Here is a 19,755-nt window from a genome sequence, read left to right as displayed (position 1 = left end):
AAAAAAAAAAAAGGTGAATCCTAATTCTCCTCCTTTTAAGTGTTGGTTGACTTAGTGACCTGCTTCTAACAAATAGAATGTGGAGAAAGTGAAGTTGTGTGATGCTTGACATTAGGGTATATAAGGTGTTAATGGCTTCCTCCTTGTCTTCTCTCTGTGAATGCCAATCAGCATGTCACAGAAATATTCAGCTGACTTATGGAGTAAGGAACTGAGGCCTACTAACAGTCACGTGATTGTGCCATTTGGGAAATGAAGCCACCAGTTCCATTCAAGCTTTCAGATGACAGTAAATCTGATTGATGTCTTGTGTGTACCAATTTATGAAAAATTCTGAGCCTGAGTCAGTCACTGAAACTATTACTGAATTCCTGACCCACAGATAAAATGAGATAAAAAAAATTTATTGTATTAATCCACAAAGTTTTGAGACTTTTATCACACAGAATGGCTGACTCATTTTATTATTTATTTATTTATTTATTTTACATTTAAGTTGTTAGCAACTTTATATATATATATTATATATTATAATTATATATATAAATATTGTATATATAGATATATTATATATATTATATATATTATTATTATATATTATATATATAAATATTATATATATATAATTTATTGTCAAATTGGTTTCCATACAACACCCAGTGCTCATCCCAAAAGGTGCCCTCCTCAATACCCATCACCCACCCTCCATTCCCTCCCACCCCCCATCAATCCTCAGTTTGTTCTCAGTTTTTAAGAGTCTCTTATGCTTTATAAACCACAAATTCTTGATCCATTCATCAGTTGATGGACATTTAGGTTCTTTCCATAATTTGCTATTGTTGAAAGTGCTGCTATAAACATTGGGGTACAAGTGCCCCTCTGCATCAGCACTCCTGTATCCCTTGGGTAAATTCCTAGCAGTGCTATTACTGGGTCATAGGGTAGATCTATTTTTAATTTTTTGAGGAACCTCCACACTGTTTTCCAGAGCAGCTGCACCAGCTTGCATTCCCACCAACAGTACAAAAGGGTTCCCATTTCTCCACATCCTCTCCAGCATCTATAGTCTCCTGATTTGTTCATTTTCACCACTCTGACCGGTGTGAGGTGGTATCTCAGTGTGGTTGTGCTTTTATTTCCCTGATTAGGAGTGACATTGAGCACCTTTTCATGTGCCTTGTGGCCATCTGGATGTCTTCTTTAGAAAAGTAATACTCATCTTAACAAAGCTTTTAAAACACTCTCCATTTCAAATAGTTTTTTATTTTTATTATTATTTTTAAGTGTTATTTATCTTGAGAGAGAGTGAGAGAGAGAGAGCTAGCGCAAGCAGGGGAGGGGCAGAGAGAAAGGGAGAGAGAGAATCTTAAGCAAGCTCCATGCTGTAGGTGCATAACCCAGTGTGGGGCTTGATCTCACCAGCCGGGAGATAGTGACCTGAGCTGAAACCAAGAGTCAGATGCTGAATCCAGTGAGCCACACAGGTGCCCCTCAAATAGTTTTTTAGAAAGCATAAAACAGACTCATACAAAGAAGTTGGTGGATGCCGCCAAAGTAGGGGCTGTATGTCTTTTTGCTAACACTTCTAGCTTCTAATTTATTTTTCTTGGGCTGCCTCTGAGATCACATTCTGGGTATAGAATCACTCTGTGGCCAGGATGGAGGAGGGAATACTTGGGAATCCCAGCTGGTTCCAACAGTTGAGGCTTTCCTTATCTTTAGCTGATGGGCATAATATTCTTGCTCTAGAAGACCTAATCCTTAACACTTGAGAAAGATTTGGGTGAAGAGGCTGTTTTTGAATAGAGACCTCTCAATGGGCTATAGAAGGCCCAGTGAGTGAGGAATAGGTGGGTAGAGACAATTATGTCTTGCATATATGCAGTAGTGCAGTTTCTATGTTCTCTGAAATATCCCTTACATCTTTATTTGCTGGGTGATATTGTAGATAAAGCCTTGGTCTTGAAGTCAAGAGGCTTAGCCTATAGTCCTACCTCCAATCAGAGATAAATTTAAATTATGAAATAAATTCCAGAGAATTGTTTTCCTCAACTCCTTTAATGCAGTGGGGAAATAGGCTTATAACTGAAAGACACATTTTCCAGGAGACTGTACAGAAAATAGATTCTTATCATGATAATGGTTTGAATGAATATTTTGGTCTTGAGGAGGATGCTTTTGTTCCTATAATTTATGTTACAATCAAATTAATTCATCTGTGCAGTGAGACCAATGGATGAAAAGGTCTGTAAAGTGCAAATTGTTGTTATAAGTTTATAAGATAAAGTACTTGCTGTTTTGGGAATCAGTCCCAGGGCCCACTGTTTCCACATAATCTTATATTGTGGGTAATTATACACAGACATTAACTTAATAAAGATAATTACAAGAATCTATCATTGCTGGGGTTTCGATTTATTTGATTGTGAACTTTTAGGGACTTTGGATTAGATGATTAGCTTATACTGGGTATTAATTTGTTGGTAAGTGCCTGAAATAGTTGCTGAAATTAATACAGAGCACGTTTCTACCTTTTCACATGAATTTGTTTGATTAACAGTACTGTATTTATTCAGGTGGGGATCTGAAATATCAGATGCAAATTTCAAATAATCACCTGAACAATCGAGTTCAAATATTTAACAGATCAATGCAGAAAAGATTAAGTGGGAAATTCACTTTAAAGGACAAGTGAGTGAGTTAGAGAAGTAGAGAGAGGAATGGGTAGATTTTTAACTACATCAGACCTTATGGTATGGCAGATATATAGGTCACATCAAGGTGATGTTTTCAATTTGGGGAACTTTTCTATTCTTTACAACTTTTTATGTAACCTTTTCTGGTATGTTAGAGAATGGCTCTAACCCTGGCTGTGTGTAAGCATCACCAAGAGATCTTGTTAAAAATACATATTCCTGGGCCCCTCAGGATTCTGCATCATAGGTCTGGTTTGGCGTCTACACATCTTTATTTTTAACAAGCTCCCTAGGTGATACTGATGCATCGCCTGCTTTAGGAAGTACTGAATTAGAACATGCCTATGTAAGTCTGCTCCCAGCTAGAAACATGATATCATGCTAATTTGCTCCTAAGATCATAAACAGGAAAATAGAAGAAAAGACACATGATTTTTTTCTCTTTTTCCCCACTCATCAGCCCATTGTCCAAACTTTGCATGTCTTCTCTTCTCATTGCCAGAGACTCCTGTTACCTTCATGCTATGTCTTTCCCCAGTTTCTTACCTAAGGAAAGAGACATTTGCCCATTTCTACCCTATCCTTCTGGGACTTGTACTCACATTGCTCTCAAGGCTAGCCCTGCTCAGCACTGGGCATTTACCCTGCTCCCTGGACTCTGTGCCCATATTGTGCTTTAGTCTCTAGTAATCGACTTCTGGCTTCTTGCTTAAGACTTAGTCCTGAAATTCCTGTCCAGTAGCTTAGTTCCCCTAGGGTTGGCATTCTGCCTTGATTTTCTTTTAGTCTCTCCCTAAGAACATAAATCTTCTTTCAAAACCTTGGTCCAGAGGCCAGGACTGTCACAGGGTAGTAGTTCTCCTCCATGCATCCTGGCATGCTTTACTCCCTCTTCCTTCTCTATGACCATATTCCACCCGCCCACCCACCCAACTGTATACTCTGAGTTGGGCCTTCCTGATGGCCCTGACCCAGGGAATGTCTGGTTATTTGATCTGGTCAGGAAATATCATGAGACATGACCTTGCATTTGAAGCATCTATAAATCTCTTGAGACTGTATAAGAAGATTAATAGAGAAATTAAAACCATGTACTTTCTTTCCTTTTTAAAAAGATTTTATTACAATTTTTTATGTTTATTTTTGAGAGAGAGAGCGTGAGCACAAGTGGGGGAGGGGCAGAGAGAGAGGGAGACACAGTATCTGAAGCAGGCTCCAGGCGCTGAGCTGTCAGCACAGAGCCTGATGCACGGCTCGAACTCACAGACTGTGAAATCATGATCTGAGCCCAAGTAGGATACTTAACTGACTGAGCCACCCAGACATCCCTAATGATTTTAATTTTTAAGTAATCTCCACACCCAATGTGGGGCTTGAACTTACAACCCCAAAATCAAGAGTTGCATGCTCCACGGACTAAGCCACCCAGGTGCCCGGCATGTACTTTCTTTACTGGTTTCCTTTTCCTCTCTTTCTCTCTGTTCTGGTCATGAACTTGAATTTGTGGCTATTTACTTTTCTCCTAATCTGTAAACTAAGTCTTTTTTCCCCTTGATTTCAAAAAAAGTAATAACAAGAATTTATCCTGTAAAAGAAAGATTCAAAGAAGTCCTGACTGCTGTCTTCAAGTATTTGAGAGATTGTCATGCAAATGAGGGTTTAAACTTGAGCCAGGTAGCCCAAAGGATGGCCAATGATGTCTCAGAATGAGGACGATATTCTCCCAGTCTAAAATGGAGTGAGCAGTCTCTGAAGAAGGAGGGCTTCCTTTTACTGGAGGGATCAAAGGAAGCTGAATGGCTAGAGTAGACATCCCAAGGAGGGGACCCAGGAGTACAGTGGATCTCATGCAGCTTTGAGAGTCAGGAGTTAGGATTCATTGATAGGTCAGTGGCCATAGGTTCAGGCAGTGTCATTTAGTGCTCTGTGGAGTGGCATGTAGGTCCCTACCCAAGAGATTACACTGGTTGGTTCAGAAAAGGGTAATGGGCCAGCTTTGTTCAAAATAACATGAAGAGTGTCCTGACTGTATGTTCTTGGTAATTTTAGTCTTTTATCTATCCTGAGATAAAAGTACTAGGGCTAGCTTCTCTGCAGTACTGGTAACAAGTCAGTTCTGAAAAGATGTCATATCTTACGGTAGACCTAGGTGGTTAAGGCTGGTACTTGATAGTTTAGGAAATATGGTTTTACATTGACTTCCTAAAAGATCTTGGAAGTTTAATTATTAAGTTTTACCCAATCTCTATTATATGCTAAACACTGGATAGAATTGGTTTGATTTCAGGGTTATCTGTGGGTCTTGATGGTTCATTATACAATGTGTTTTAAAAAAAAAAAATTAATGTTTATTTTTGTGAGAGAGAGAGCGTGCGCAAGTGGGAGAGGGGCAGAGAGAGAGGAAGACACAGAATCTGAAGCAGGCTCCAGGCTCTGAGCTGTCAGTACAGACCCTGACGCAGGACTCGAACCCATGAACTGTGAGATCATGACCTGAGCTGAAGTTGAACGCTCACCTGAGCACCCCAACAATGTGCTTTAACTAGAATATAGTTTTACCACCCAGATGACAAGCTTTAATAATGTTGCACTAAGCAGGCCACTCTGGGAGTCATGCAGGTTCCAATACCAAATCTGGAGTAAGATGGAACTTTTAGGTTCTAATATGGACTGGGCTTCCCCAGGCTGGCCTGTATTTCTGAGCAAGAACCGTCATCTAAGAGGGGTGTTGTAAAACAATTTCAAGACTTACTCTTGACTGTCCACAAACAAGACCAACTCTTTGGGCTGGATTGCAGCAGAGTTTATCTTTCAGTCATGGCTGGCAATAGAATGCTAAGCTTACTCCTTAGATAGGAATTCATAGGTATGACTCTGAGTCTAGGGTCCACTAGAGATGAACACACTTTTTCATTATCATCCTGCCAGCATCCTGTCAGTATGTATTAGATCCTATCTGTCCCCTTTATTATGTATCTGGAAACTGCCCCACATGCTCACCCTCTTCCATGGTCACTGCATCTGTTTTTAGATAATGTAAAGGCTCCAAGAGCTGTGTTTAAGCAGAGTACTGCTCTGAGCTTCCATTTTTGTCTGACTCAGTCACCTTACATTTAAAAACAAAACAAAACCCCAGACTGAAAGAAAAACCTTAAAAAAGATTCTCTAAAAATATCCACAAAGTCAATTTTAGTAAATTTAACAGTTTGGTTAACTAAAGATCAAATTCCTTCACCTTTTCTTTTGGTTCGTGACTATGATGGCAAGGGCATTGCAAGCTGCTAAGAAGACTCAGGGATACATTTTGGACTCAGAAGCTGAGTCTTTGAGAGAAGTCTTCAAGCTAAGGAGAATAATTTCAGGACATTCTCCCAAGTTATTTAGAATCATCAAATCATAGAACTTGGATTTTCTGTGTTGATGTTGATACTCACAAAAGCTGCAAGAAACATATCCCTATTTGGGCTCCTGGGTGGCGTAGTCAGTTAAGCATCTGACTCTTGATCTCACTGTTTGAGATTTAGAGCCCTGCATGGGGGGTCTGCACTGATGGGGCAGAGCCAGCTTGGGATTCCCTGTCTCCCTCTCAATTGCTCTCTGCCCCTTCCCAACTTGTGAGTGCTCTCTCTGTCTGGAAATACATAAACTTAAAAAAACTTTTAAAAAGATACCCCTATTTGCATTTGTTTTATCAACTGTTCTTTCTGTGTTTGTGGGGTTGGTGGCAAAGTATGGAGAAGACACGTTCTCTCGGCTTACATAAACAAGTCAAAAATTAGTCTTCCTTTTTCTCAGAGTGGGAATATAGGGAATACAGGCATTCATAAGTATGTTACTATTTGAGAAAATATAAGGAGAGGCTTTCAGTTCATAGGGCTCATTTTTTCTTAGGGCAAATTATGCAAATAACTGGAACTTAAACATATTGCTACTGCTATTATTTGAACATGCATACTTTTGTAGGATTTTTCATGATTGAAAAAAGAAATCTGGGGCCTGTGCATTTGCAGCATTCAATAACATAAATGCTCATTTCTGAACTGTGATTGTATATTGTCTCACGGCTCATGCTGACACATGCTCAATTCCTGTCATAGGCAGGATGGTGTGCTTTGGGCTGATTACATTTTTGACAAAACTCTCTGTGGAGATTTTAGACATGGCCGATGTATAACAATGAGGCATATACTGTGTGTATGTTTGTGTGTGAGGCAAATGTAAACTTCCATCAGATATTTGATTGAAATGTAGCACTTTTTCAAATTTTGAAAGCCATATTTGCCAGTATAGAACTCAAATTTGCTAATATAAAGATATAAATTTCCAAACAGGTATGCACTTTCTTCTTTGGAATGAAAATGGACTTGTCCAGTGAGCACCAATTTTGTTACAAGTGGTGATATTGTAGAGAAAGAACCATGGAAAGTGGAGCAGAGGATAGTGTGATTGGCAGTGAAATAAACACCAAAAACCACACAGAGACTGGAGGTATTTCTTTGGAAAGCAAAATAAACGAAACAATGCCTAAAACAAAGAGGCAACTTGCAGATGATAGGTAGGTAGGTACATGATTGATTGATTGATAGATAGCCACAAGGAATTTGTAGTTCTCCATTTTTTTTCCTATTCCATTAAACCTATTATGTGTAATTAGAATATCTCATAAGAACCGGAAACCAAGAAAGAGCTATGATATACTATATGCAGGGAGTTACCTAAAATGTTTGATACTATTTACTTCATTGCTGCACTTTCCCCCACCCATCGCATCTTTAGGAAAAAGTCTGAAGTCCCTTACATGGCTATAAGTCTTGAGATGATCCAGCCCCTACCTACCTCTTTAGCTTCATTCATGCCTTTTGATTTATTTATTTTTATTCTGCTTCTGTCACACTGACTTCTGTTCAGTTCCTTGACATGCCATATCTTCTATGGAATGAGAATCTTCATACAATCTGGCATTTTTGATGTGGTTACCCCTTTCTCTCCTCTCACCCCAATGCTTTCTCATGGTGAAAAGATACTTGTTTTTTAGGTCCAAGTTCAAGTATCACTTTCTCCAGGAAGCCTTTCCTGATGTCCCCATCTCCCTAATGAGTCTAAACTTCCTCACTGCATATTCCTACAACATACTCAACTCCTCCTTCATGGTACTCAACACTGTTAAAACTGCCTGTTTAAAGTTTGTCTATTCTACTGTCAACTCCATATCTTCCTTGTTATATCCAAGAACCTCATCTGATGCCTTTCCCTTGGTTTGTGACCAAATATTCTTACAGTTTTAAGTAGTAAAGCTGACTACTGAGGCCTCAGGGAAGTGAATGTGTGACTGTAAAATGTGAGGTATAGTTAATATTTTGGGGTTGTTATTGAAATTAAGTGATGTAAAACATCTACTGAAGTTATAAAGGACTTATAAATTTGTAGCTTGTAAGTAGCTTCAAGTTAGTTTTTGTAATTAAGCAGCATAGAAATAACAAAGACTAACATATCTCTACTTGGATGTGTCAAGTCTTCAGACTCACCAGATAAAAGATCAGACTTAAAAATTTTTCCCCAACTTGAGAAGCTTAACAGAGGACCATGGGGGAAGGGAAGGGAAAAATAGTTTCAAACAGAGAGGGAGGCAAACCACAAGAGACTCTTGAATGTGGAGAACAAACTGAGGGTTAATGGAGGGGGTGGGGTGAGGAGGAAATGGGTGATGGGCATAAAGGAGGGCACTTGTTGGGATGAGTGCTGGGTATTGTATATAAACGATGAATCATGAGAATCTACCCCCAAAACCAAGAACACACCGTATACACTATGGGTTAGCTAACTTGACAACAAATTATATAAAAAATAAAATAAAATAATAGAATAAAATAAGAATAAAAATAAAATAAAACAAAATAAAACAAAACAAAATAAAACAAAAAACAAAACAAAACAAAACAAAATAAAATAATATAAAATAAAATCTTTTCCCCAATCCTGTACTAATGAGCTATTCACAACACCAGTGGACAGAAACACCATGTCTAGCCTTGATAGCCATCTTCAACACTTTGATTTTCCTCCTCAATAAGCAATCCTCAGCAAATCCTGATGATTTTACATTTCTCCAATCCATCCATTTCTCCTCATCTTCAGTTTTCCATCCTTGCCCCCCTACCATCATTTTAGTCCTGGACAGCAGAGTAGCTTCAAGAATGGTCTTCTTGTTCCACCCATGCCTTCCATTCAATCCAATCTTCTCATTGTAGCTAGAGTGATCTTTTACAAACTTAGATATAACCATACCATACACATGCAGCTTATATATTCACTTTCCAACAGAATAGTGATAATAACAAGTAACATTGTATATGGCGCTTTATAGCACTCATTATATGCCATACACGGTATTAAGTGCTTTATGTATGTCAACTCATTTAATCCCCCATAAGTTGTGTTGTTATCATGGATTTAGTCGGTTGTGGAGGAAGCAGTACAGAGAGTTTGAACAATTTATAGCAGGCCATACACACTTACCATTCTTTAATCTTTTCTAATTTGGAGAGGCAGTGTAGAATGATTATGAAGAGTGTTGACTCTGGAAATGGTCTGCCTGGCTTCAAATCTTGACTCAACCACTTGCTAGCTGATTTCTACCCTCTCTGGACTCTGTTCTCTCATCAGCTAAATGGGGATGCTAACACATCTCCTTTACAAGTTTCTTGTATCAAATGGGTAAATAAAAGTAAACTGTTCAGAATGATACTTGGCACAGAAATAGAATTCAATAAAAGTTATTGATATTACCTTAGGAGATAGACCCTGTCTACCCTTCCTAATTCATCCTTTGCCACTTTTCTCCCTTTCATCTCTATTATTTTTTTAAAAATTCTGGTCTTGTTGCTGTCTCTCACAATATCGTGTTTCTTGTCATAGTACACATGTCCCCTATTGTTCTCCAACAATCCCCATCTTCCCTATTCAACTCTCAAGTATTTTTACTTCCCACATGGCACTTAGGCTTGGATGTAAACACTTATTTGCCCACAGTCTAGTTTAGATCTCACTGTAGTGTATTCTCAGTATACCCTGTAACATTTCCTGGGAGGTGCTTATCATAATTGCGCCTTTATATTTATTTGTATGGTGTTTTAGTTGTCAAACTTTACTATTCTTCTATAAGATCAATTATAAAAGTATTTTTATAGTCACCATTATACAGTGAGCTTGATACATATTTTTGTTCATGAATGAATAATATATGTCTCTATTATCCAGAACTTGTGGTTAGAGGGGTACATTTCTATTTAATAAACACAAATTTAAATTTCTGCAGATGTGGTGGTTGAAGATGTTAAATCCATAGAAGTAGATATAGGCTCTTTTCATGAACCTCTGTGTAACTGGAACCAGAGATAATGTTTGTTTTGTGTTCATAGCTGAAGATAAAAATTAAGGACTACTTTTAAAGTGAACATAAATTAGGAACTGAATATGGATTTTAGCAGCATTTTAAGTCTCTCATTAAGATCTAAGAAAGATTGCTTGATCATAGATATTCCCATAAATCATTCTTGAGAAATTCTTTAAGTCATGAAGCAGAACTGTACAAGTGGAAATTACCAATTAAGTAGTATATCTAAGAAGGGGTAAATGTTCTAGTGAAAGGATTAGAGAAGAAATGTTGGCATAAACAGAATAAAGGGATTTTCATTTGTACTGGGCAGTCATAAAGGTGGTCTAAATCCTGATGAATCTTTTGCTTTCTTTGGAAGCAACTGGCCCATTAAGCATTTAGTACTACAGTCCCATGTGGTGGGAGCCATGGCACTTTTCTACAGCCAACATGTTGGTCATGCAGGTGTGAGCAGATGAAATTGTGCATTGGAGCACAGATGAGATGAAAAAACAAACCACTGAAAAGTTGAGCTAAAAATGTCCATATCCATTTGGCACAAGCAAATATAATACCATGGGAAATGCCACAGAAAATTAAGTTCAGCTGTCTTCTTCCATTCTGGACTCATGTGTTAAATACTTTAAAGTAGTATGGTGGTTATTTGTGGAGAATACATATCCACAGAAAGGTCTTTTTTTAAAGCTTCTTGATTATTTCCTCCACATAATAAAATTCCTGATCTCACACAGAATGTAGATGAAGCATTAGGATGAGAAGCATTTTTACTAAAATCTTTGAATATAGATATAGATATAAGTCCCCATATTCCTAAGGCAACTCATGTCCTTTTCAATGGCCTCAGTATTAGTTGAGTCCATTATTATTAACGGACAGTAGTTCACCAACGTGCCTCATCTATTGCCATTGGAGATTAAGAAGTTTGGCTTCTTTGTCATAAAAAGCAATGCATTAAATGTGTTCCCTGGAAGAAAAAAAAGTAGATTTGAAACAAAACTTAATAGGGGTGCCTGGGTGGCTCAGTCGGTTAAGTGTCCGACTTCAGCTCAGGTCACGATCTCACAGTCCGTGAGTTCGAGCCCCATATGGGGCTCTGGGCTGATGGCTCAGAGCCTGGAGCCTGCTTCCGATTCTGTCTCCCTCTCTCTCTGCCCCTCCACCGTTCATGTTCTGTCTCTCTCTGTCTCAAAAATAAATAAACGTTAAAAAAATTAAAAAAAAAAGAAACAAAACTTAATAATTTATAAAAGCTAACACCAACTTACATTACAGATATACGAGAGATGGAAAGAAATAAAAGACCATACAAAGTTAATGAGCACATAATAATTGATATTCATCAGTTCTTATAAAAATATTTTTTACTGAGGATAGTTGATACACAATATTAGTTTCAGGTGTACAGTATAGTGATTTGACAGTTCTATACTATACATTATGAAATGCTCACCACACTAAGTGTGCTTACAATATGTCATTATACAGTTATTGAAATATTATATACCCTATTTGTTATTCTGTACTTTTTATTCCCATGATTTATATATTGTACCTCTTTATCCCCTCACCTGTTGTGCTCATTCCTCCCTCTCCCCATTCCTCTTCCCTCCCCTTGGGCAATTACTAGTTTGTACTCTATATTGCTGGTCCCTTTCTGTCTTCCGTTTATTTATTCTTTTTTTTTTTTTTTTTAGATTCCTCATATAACTAAAACTGTATGGATTTGTCTTTTTCCTTCTATTTCACTGAGCATAATACTCTCTAGCTCTACCCATGTTGCAAACGGCATGGTTTTTTTTTTTTTTATGAGTAATATTTCACGTGTGTATAAATATAAATACAAATAATACAAATATAAATATATAGTGTGGGTTTGTGTATAGATAAATAGATAGATACCACATTTTCTTTATCCAGTTAACTATTTATAGACCCTTAGGTTGTTTCCATATCTTGGCTATTGTAAACAGTGCTGCAGTAAACATAGGAGTGCATTTTTTTTTTTTTTGAGTTAGTGTTTTTGTTTTCTTAGGATAAAACCAAGAAAGGAATTATTGGGTTCTATGGTATTTCTTTTTTTAATTTTTTGAGGACACTTCATACAGTATTCCATAGTGGCAGTACACGATAATGCCCTTTACCCCACAATTTCACCAACACTTCTTTCCTGTCTTTTTGTTAACAGCCATTCTGGCTGGTGTGAAGTGATACCTCATTGTTTTGAACTGCATTTCCCTGACAATTAGTGATACTGGGCATCTTTTCCTTTGTCGCCTGGAAATCTGTATATGTTTGCAGAAATGTCTATCTAAGTCCTCTGCCCATTTTCAATTGGATTATTTGTGGGCATTTTTGTTTGTTTTTGTTTTTGTGTTTTGGTCTTAAGTTGTATAAGTTCCTTATGTATTTTGGATATTAACTTGTTATTAGGCATATCATTTGCAATATCTTCTCCCATTAACTAGGTTTCTTTTTCTTTTGTTGATGGTTTTTTCACTGTACAGAAGTCTTTTATTTGGGTATATTTCCTATAGTTTATTTTTGCTTTTGTTTCCCTTGCCTGAAGAGGCATATCCATATATATGTTGCTACCACCAATGTCTAAGAGATTATTGCCTAATATTTGCTTAAGAGTTTTATGGGTTCAGGTCTCAGCTTTAAGTCTTTAATACATTTTGAGTTTATTTTATTTTTTTTTTAATATTTCTTAAAGGTTTGAGAGAGAGAGAGAGAGAGAGAGACAGAGAGCATGAGAGAGAATATGAAGTAGGCTTCAGGCTCTGAGCTGTCAGCATAGAGCCCGACATGGGGCTGGAACTCATGAACCACGAGATCATGACATAAGCTGAAGTCAGATGCTTAACTGACTGAGCCACCCAGGTGCCCCAATATTGAGTTTATTTTTTTGTATGGTATAAAAAAGTGATCCAGTTTAATTTTTTTGCATGTAGCTGTGCAGTTTTTCCAACACCATTTGTTGAAGAGACTGTTTTTTTCTCCATTGCCCCCTTTGTTGTAGGTTAATTGACTATGTAAGTGTTGGTTTATTTTTGGGATCACTTCTGTTTCCTTGATCTATCTGTGTGTCTGTTTTTGTGCCAGTACCATATTGTTTGGATTACAATAGCTTTGTCATATCGCTTGAAATCTAGAGGTGATATCTCCAGCTGTGTTTCTTTATCTCAAGATTGCTTTGGCTATTTTGTGTCTTTTTTGTTTCCATTTAAATTTTTGAATTATTTGTTCTTATTCTATAAAAAATAGTATTGGTATTTTGATAGGGATTGTATTGAATTTGTAGATCACTTTGGACAGTATGGACATTTTAACAATAGTATTTTTTCCATTCTATGAGCATGGTATGTCTTTCCATTTGTTTGTGTTGTTTCCAATTTCTTTTATCAATGTTTTATAGTTTTCAGAGCACATATATTTCATCTCCTTGGTTAAATTTATTCCTAAGTATTATATTCTGCTACAATTGTAAATGGGATTGTTTTCTTAATTTCTCTTTCTGCTTCTTCATTAATAAGTGTATAGAAATGCAACATACTTCTGTATATTAATTTTGTATCATGCAACTTTATTGAATTAATTCTAATTGGGTTTTTTTTTGGTGGAGTCTTAGTATTTTTTATGTATAGTATCATGTCATCTGCAAATAATGAGAGTTACACTTCTTTCTTACCAATTTGGATACCTTTTATTTCTTGTGTACTTGCTATAGCTGGGACTTCCAGCACTATGTTGAATAAAATCCTAATCTCAGAGAAAAAGATTACAGTTTTCCACCATTGACAAAGATTTTAGCTGTGGGTCTTTATTTTGTTGAGGTATGTTTCCTCTAAACACACTTTATTGAGGGTTTTTACCATAAATGGATGTTAGATTTTTTCAAAGCTTTTTATGCATCTATTGAGATGTTCATATGTTTTTTATTTTTCATTTGTTAGTGTGGTATATCACATTGATAGATTTGTGGATTTTGAAACATCCTTGCATTCCTGGAATAAATCCCACTTGATCATAGTGAATGATGCTTTTAATGTATTGTTGAATTCACTGTGAATTTTGTTGAGGATTTTTGCATTTATGTTCACCAGGGTTATTGGCCTATATTTTTCTTTTCTTTTCTCTTTTCTTTCTCTTTCTCTTCCCCCTTTCTTTCTTTCTTTCTTTCTTTCTTCCCTTCCTTTTCCCTTTCCTTTTCCTTTTTTCTCTTTTCTTTTCTTTTCTTTTCTTTTCTTTTCTTTTCTCTTCCTGTATTTTTATCTGGTCTTGGCCTCATAGAATGAATTTGGAAGAATACTTTCCTCTTCTATTTTTTTGAAATAGTTTGAGAATAGTTTTAACTGTTTCATAAAATTTACTGTGAGTTATTCTGGTCCTGGACATTTGTTTGTTAGGAGTTACTTGATTACTGATTAAATTTTGCTAGTAGTAATTGATCTAATTATATTTTTATTTCTTTCCGATTTGGTGTTGGAAGAACGCATATTTCTAGGAATTTCAACATTTCTTTTACTTTGTCCAATTTGTTGGCATAAATTTTTCATAGTAGTCTCTTAAAATCCTTTGTTTTTATGTGATGTTTTTTGTAACTTCTTTTTCATTTTTGATTGTATTTATTTGAGTGCTCTTTTTTGTTTGCGTCTTGCTAAAGGTTTATCAGTTGTGTTTATCTTTTCAAAGAATCAGGTCTTAGATTCATGGGTCTTTTTTATTGTGTTTTTTTAGTCTTTAGGTCATTTATTTCTTTTCTCATCTTTATTTCCTCCTTCTACTAACTTTGGGCTTTGCAAATTTATTTATTTATTTATTTATTCATTCATTCATTCATTCATTCATTCAGTCCCTTTAGGTGTAACATTTTTTTTGACATTTATTTTTGAGAGACAGAGAGGGAAAGAGACAGATCGTGAGCAGGGGAGGGGCAGAGAGAGGGGGAGACACAGAAACCAAAGGAGGCTCCAGGCTCTGAGCTGTCAGCACAAAGCCCAGTGCAGCTTGAACTTAGGAACAGCGAGATCATGAGCTGAGCTAAAGTCGGTCGCTCAACCAACTGAGCCGCCCAGGAGCCCCTAGGTGTAACATTATATTGTTTACTTGAGACTTTTTATTTTTCTTGAGGTAGAGCTGGATTGCTATAAACTTTCCTTTTACAACTGCTTTTGCTGTATCCCAAGATTTGGGTTTGATTTGTTTCAATTTTTACCTGTCTCCATGTATTTTTAATTTCTTCTTGGGCTTCTCATTGACCCATTGGTTGTTTAGTAGTATGTTTTTTAGTTCTCACATTTTTAAAAAAGTTTTTTATTTGTTACAATTAATGTCTAGTTTTATAGTGTTAACATTGGACGAGACACCTAATATGTTTTTACTATTCTTAAATTTATTGAGATTTGTTTGGTGGCTTCACAGGTGATCTGTCTCAGAAGGTTCCATTTTCATACCTGATAGCAGATAAAAATGCACTTTTTGTAGGATTGCGGTCACATCCCTCCCCTACTGTCTTTGGGCCCCCTTCAATTCCATTTCACAGCAGAATCTCCTTAACATTTACCAGCTGCAGTGGAGTTAGATTATTCCAGTGCTTATGTTCTGGGGCACCTGCCATCCTTGTTTGAACTTTTTTCTGTAGAAAAGGTAGAGTTATAAGTCCTCATGCTGTCATGTTACTTATTAAAATGTTCTTTGGGTTGTTTTGTACAATTATAAGATCTATTTTTTTCCTCAATCTTGACTATATGTAGACTATACTTAAAAGTACCCAATTTAGTAACACAAATAACAGAGACAAAATTAGTTTCTCTCTGTCTCTGTATAAATTTTGGTCCTGGGAAATGGGTATTATGCACTTAAAACACCATCCAATTTTTGTACAGACTTTTTATAGTTCTTCCCTGTCATATGGTTTCTCACTGCCTTTAGAATAAATCTAAATTTCTTACCATGATCTACAAGGTCCTAAGGGTTCTGGCCTCTGTGTTACTGTCCTGACACATATCCTATGTCTCTGCTCCTTTCCCACTAAACTCCAGTCCCACTGGTCTTTTGTTTTTCAAATAGGACCCACCCTTCCTCTCTTTCTTTCTTTCTTTCTTTCTTTCTTTCTTTCTTTCTTCTTTCTTTCGTCTTAGGACCTTTGTACTTGTTTCTCTCTCTCTCTCTATTTGGAACACCATTACCCTCAATCTTCACATGAGAGACTCCTAGATAAAATTTAATATTCTCAAATATTCTTTTCCAGATCATTCTGCCTGAAGTAGATACACTCTTTATAGCACTTAATATGATCACATGTAATTAATGAATTGATTTGCTTATCCTCCCTCCTTTTTTTTTTTTTTTTCGGTCTGAATCTCATGATAAAATGCAAATCCTATAAAGGTAGGGTCCATATATGCTTAACCATCACAGTCAAGATACTAGTGTCTATAGTGTCTTGCACTAATAAGTGTTTGAGAAATACTTTTGTGAACATGGGAATATTACAAGAAACTTCTTGGTTCAGATAAAGTGTTCTTATTTTTAATAAAATTCTTTTAAACAAAACTAAAATTTACAGAATTGATAAAGTGCATTGTGAAACCAACATCTCCATCTAAGAAAGGAGTATACAACACACACTGCATACTGACATCTTCCTGCAGACTCCAACATTGCATTTTAATTGTTTTATATCTCAAAAACAATCAAAACATAAGAGAAAGGCAACTCATCTGGGAAACTAGGGAAAATGTGACATCAAACTTGCCCCTAAGCATGGGATTTAAGTCCCTCACGTAAGGCATGAATACCAATCTTGGAAAGGGCTATAAGGTATGGCATTTTTGTTTTAGTTTCTGCTGTATCTTTAGTCCTTAGCATGATGCTGGGACCTTGGAGGCTTTCATATATTGTTGAATGAATTAATAAATCCATGCAACATCTCACAACCTGGTAATCTTTATTTATTCTGAAGCTATTTTTATTACTCAAGTTAGTCATTTCTTTTTCTTGCTAAAACAACACTTTGCTAGTTTTATATCAAAAGTCTGTAGGGAAACACAGTTCACTTACAGCCAATTTTGCTGAAATGCATTGGCCCTGCAAAGCAAGAGACATTTACACTTTGAAATATGCATTGTCATTTACTCTTCGAACACATAGTAGTTTTCTGTGGCTGTTTCTTGGCTTAATCAGTCCCCAAAGCTGAATAAATGAAAGAAATAGAAAGTTGGTGAGAATTATACTATACCCTAGCAAGGTGAATTTTACTTTGCTCATGGTAATGTAATTCTTAATGAACAACTGTTTTATCTAGATAATTATTTTCCTCATAAATTATTGTTATTTGGAATATGAAATGGTGATTTCCAGAAAAAGGAAAATGTTCCCAGTTTAAAGTCTAATCCCAAACCATTAAGTTAAAAGTGCTGTTACAACATCACTTTCACATGTTCAATTTCTAAAATCAAAGACAAATACAAAATAAAGGTAAAGCTACCATAGGTATGGTGTTCTTAGATATTGCTAGTGGGAGTAAAAATTGGTGTCACAATTTTGAAAGCAATTTACTTATATATACCTTAAAAATGTCACTCTTTGGAACCAGTAATAGCATTTCTAGGAATTAATAACACTCATAGAGATAGAATTACACCCAAAGGTTTGTGTGCAATAATGCTTATCACAGCATCCATAAGAATAACAACAACAACAAAAAAACTCAACAGAAATTTTAAGGATGTAGGATAATAAGCATAATGACATGTGTTTATGATTTAATTAAAATGCCATCAAAATTAATGTTTATATTTAGAAAGACTAATGATAGGAGAGACATGTTAAGTTGGTAGTGAAAAATGTAAGAAGTGAAAGAATAATACAGAGGAGGTAAAAAGGTTTCTCTTTGGTGGAATCCAGCCCATAGATTTGTTTGGTGTTAATTTTTTAAAGCAGTTGCCAAAATTTAAGACTCAGGATGTTTGACTTTATTACTTTATTTATTTTAATATGTCTAAATATTTTATATTTTTCAATATTTTTATTATGAAAACATAATTGACATGCAGTGTTCTATTAGTTGCAGGTACACAGCAAAGTGATTCAACAATTCTATGCATTACTCAGTGTTCATCATGATAATTATAGTCACCACTTGTCACCATACAGTGCTATTGACTCTTTTTCCTATGCTGTAATTTTCATCCCCATGATTTGCTTATTTTATGACTGGAAGTTTGTATTTCTTAAACCCCTTCACCTATTCTGCCCACTGCTCTTCTCCCCACGTCTGCAAACCCCCACTTTACTCTCTGTATTTATCAGTCTGTTTCTGCTTGTTCAAGCATTGTGTTTTTCAGATTCCACATATAAGTGAAATAATATGGCATTTGTCTTTCTCTGATTTATTTCACTTAACAGAATACCTTCTAGTTTCATCCATGCTGGTGTAAATGGCAAGATCTCATTATTTTTTATGGATGGGTAATATTTTATTGTACATATGCACCACACTTTCTTTATTCATTTATTGATGGACACTCAGGTTGCTTCCATATCTGGGCTATTGTAAATAATGCTGCAATATATCTTTTTTGAATTACTGTTTTTGTTTTCTTTGGGTAAATACCAAGTAGTGAAATTACAGGGTTGTATAGTATTTCTATTTTTAATATTTTGAGGAACCTCGGTACTGTTTTCCATTGTAGCTAAGCCAATTGACATTCCCATCAACAGTGCACGGGATTGCCTTTTCCTCCACATCCTCACTAATAATGGTTATTTCTTGTCTTTTTGATACTACACATCTGACTGGCATAAGGTGATATCTCATTGTAGTTTTGATTTTCAATCCCTGATTAGTGATGTTAACGATCTTTTCATGTGTCTGTTGACCCTTTGTATATTTTCTTTGAGAAAATGTCTATTCAGATCCTCTGCATGTTTTAAAATCATGGTTTTAGTTTTCTTGGTGTTGAGTTGTATGAGTTCTTTACATATTTTGGATTAATCCCTTGTCAGGTATATCATTTGCAAATATATATACATTTAGTAGGCTGCTTCTTCATTTTGTTGATTATTTCTTTTGCTTAGAAAAGATTTTTATGTTGGTGTAGTCCCAATAGTTTATTTTTGCTTTTGTTCCCCTTGCCTGGGGAGACACATCTGTAAATATGTTGCTAAGGCCAGTGTTTAAAAGATTACTGCCTATGTTTGCTTTTAGGAATCTTATGGTTTCAGGTCTCACATTTAGATCTTAAATACATTTTTAAAAATATAATTTATTGTCAAATTGGTCTCCATTCAACACCCAGTGCTCATCCCAAAAAGTGCCTTCCTCAACATTTTGAGTTTATTTTTGTGTATGATGTGAGAAAGTGTTCCAGGTTCATTCTTTTACATGTAGCTGCCCAGTTTTCCAACATCATTTATTAAACAGACTCTCTTTGTCTTATTGTATATTTTTCTTTTCTTTGTCATAGTTTAGTTTATTGACAATATAAGGTTGGGTTCACTTCTGGACTCTATCCTATTGATCTGTGTGTCTATATTATACCGTTTGAATTATGATAGCTTTGACATAAGGAATTATGATATCTTCAGCTTTGTTCTTTCTCCAGATTGCTTTGATATAGGATCATTTGTGTTTTCATATACAGTTAGGATTATTCTAGT

This window comes from Panthera uncia, assembly GCF_023721935.1.
Source record: "Panthera uncia isolate 11264 chromosome A1 unlocalized genomic scaffold, Puncia_PCG_1.0 HiC_scaffold_17, whole genome shotgun sequence".
Lineage (NCBI taxonomy): Eukaryota > Metazoa > Chordata > Mammalia > Carnivora > Felidae > Panthera > Panthera uncia.
The sequence above is the reverse complement of the archived record's forward strand: the minus strand, read 5'-3'. Positions refer to the sequence as shown.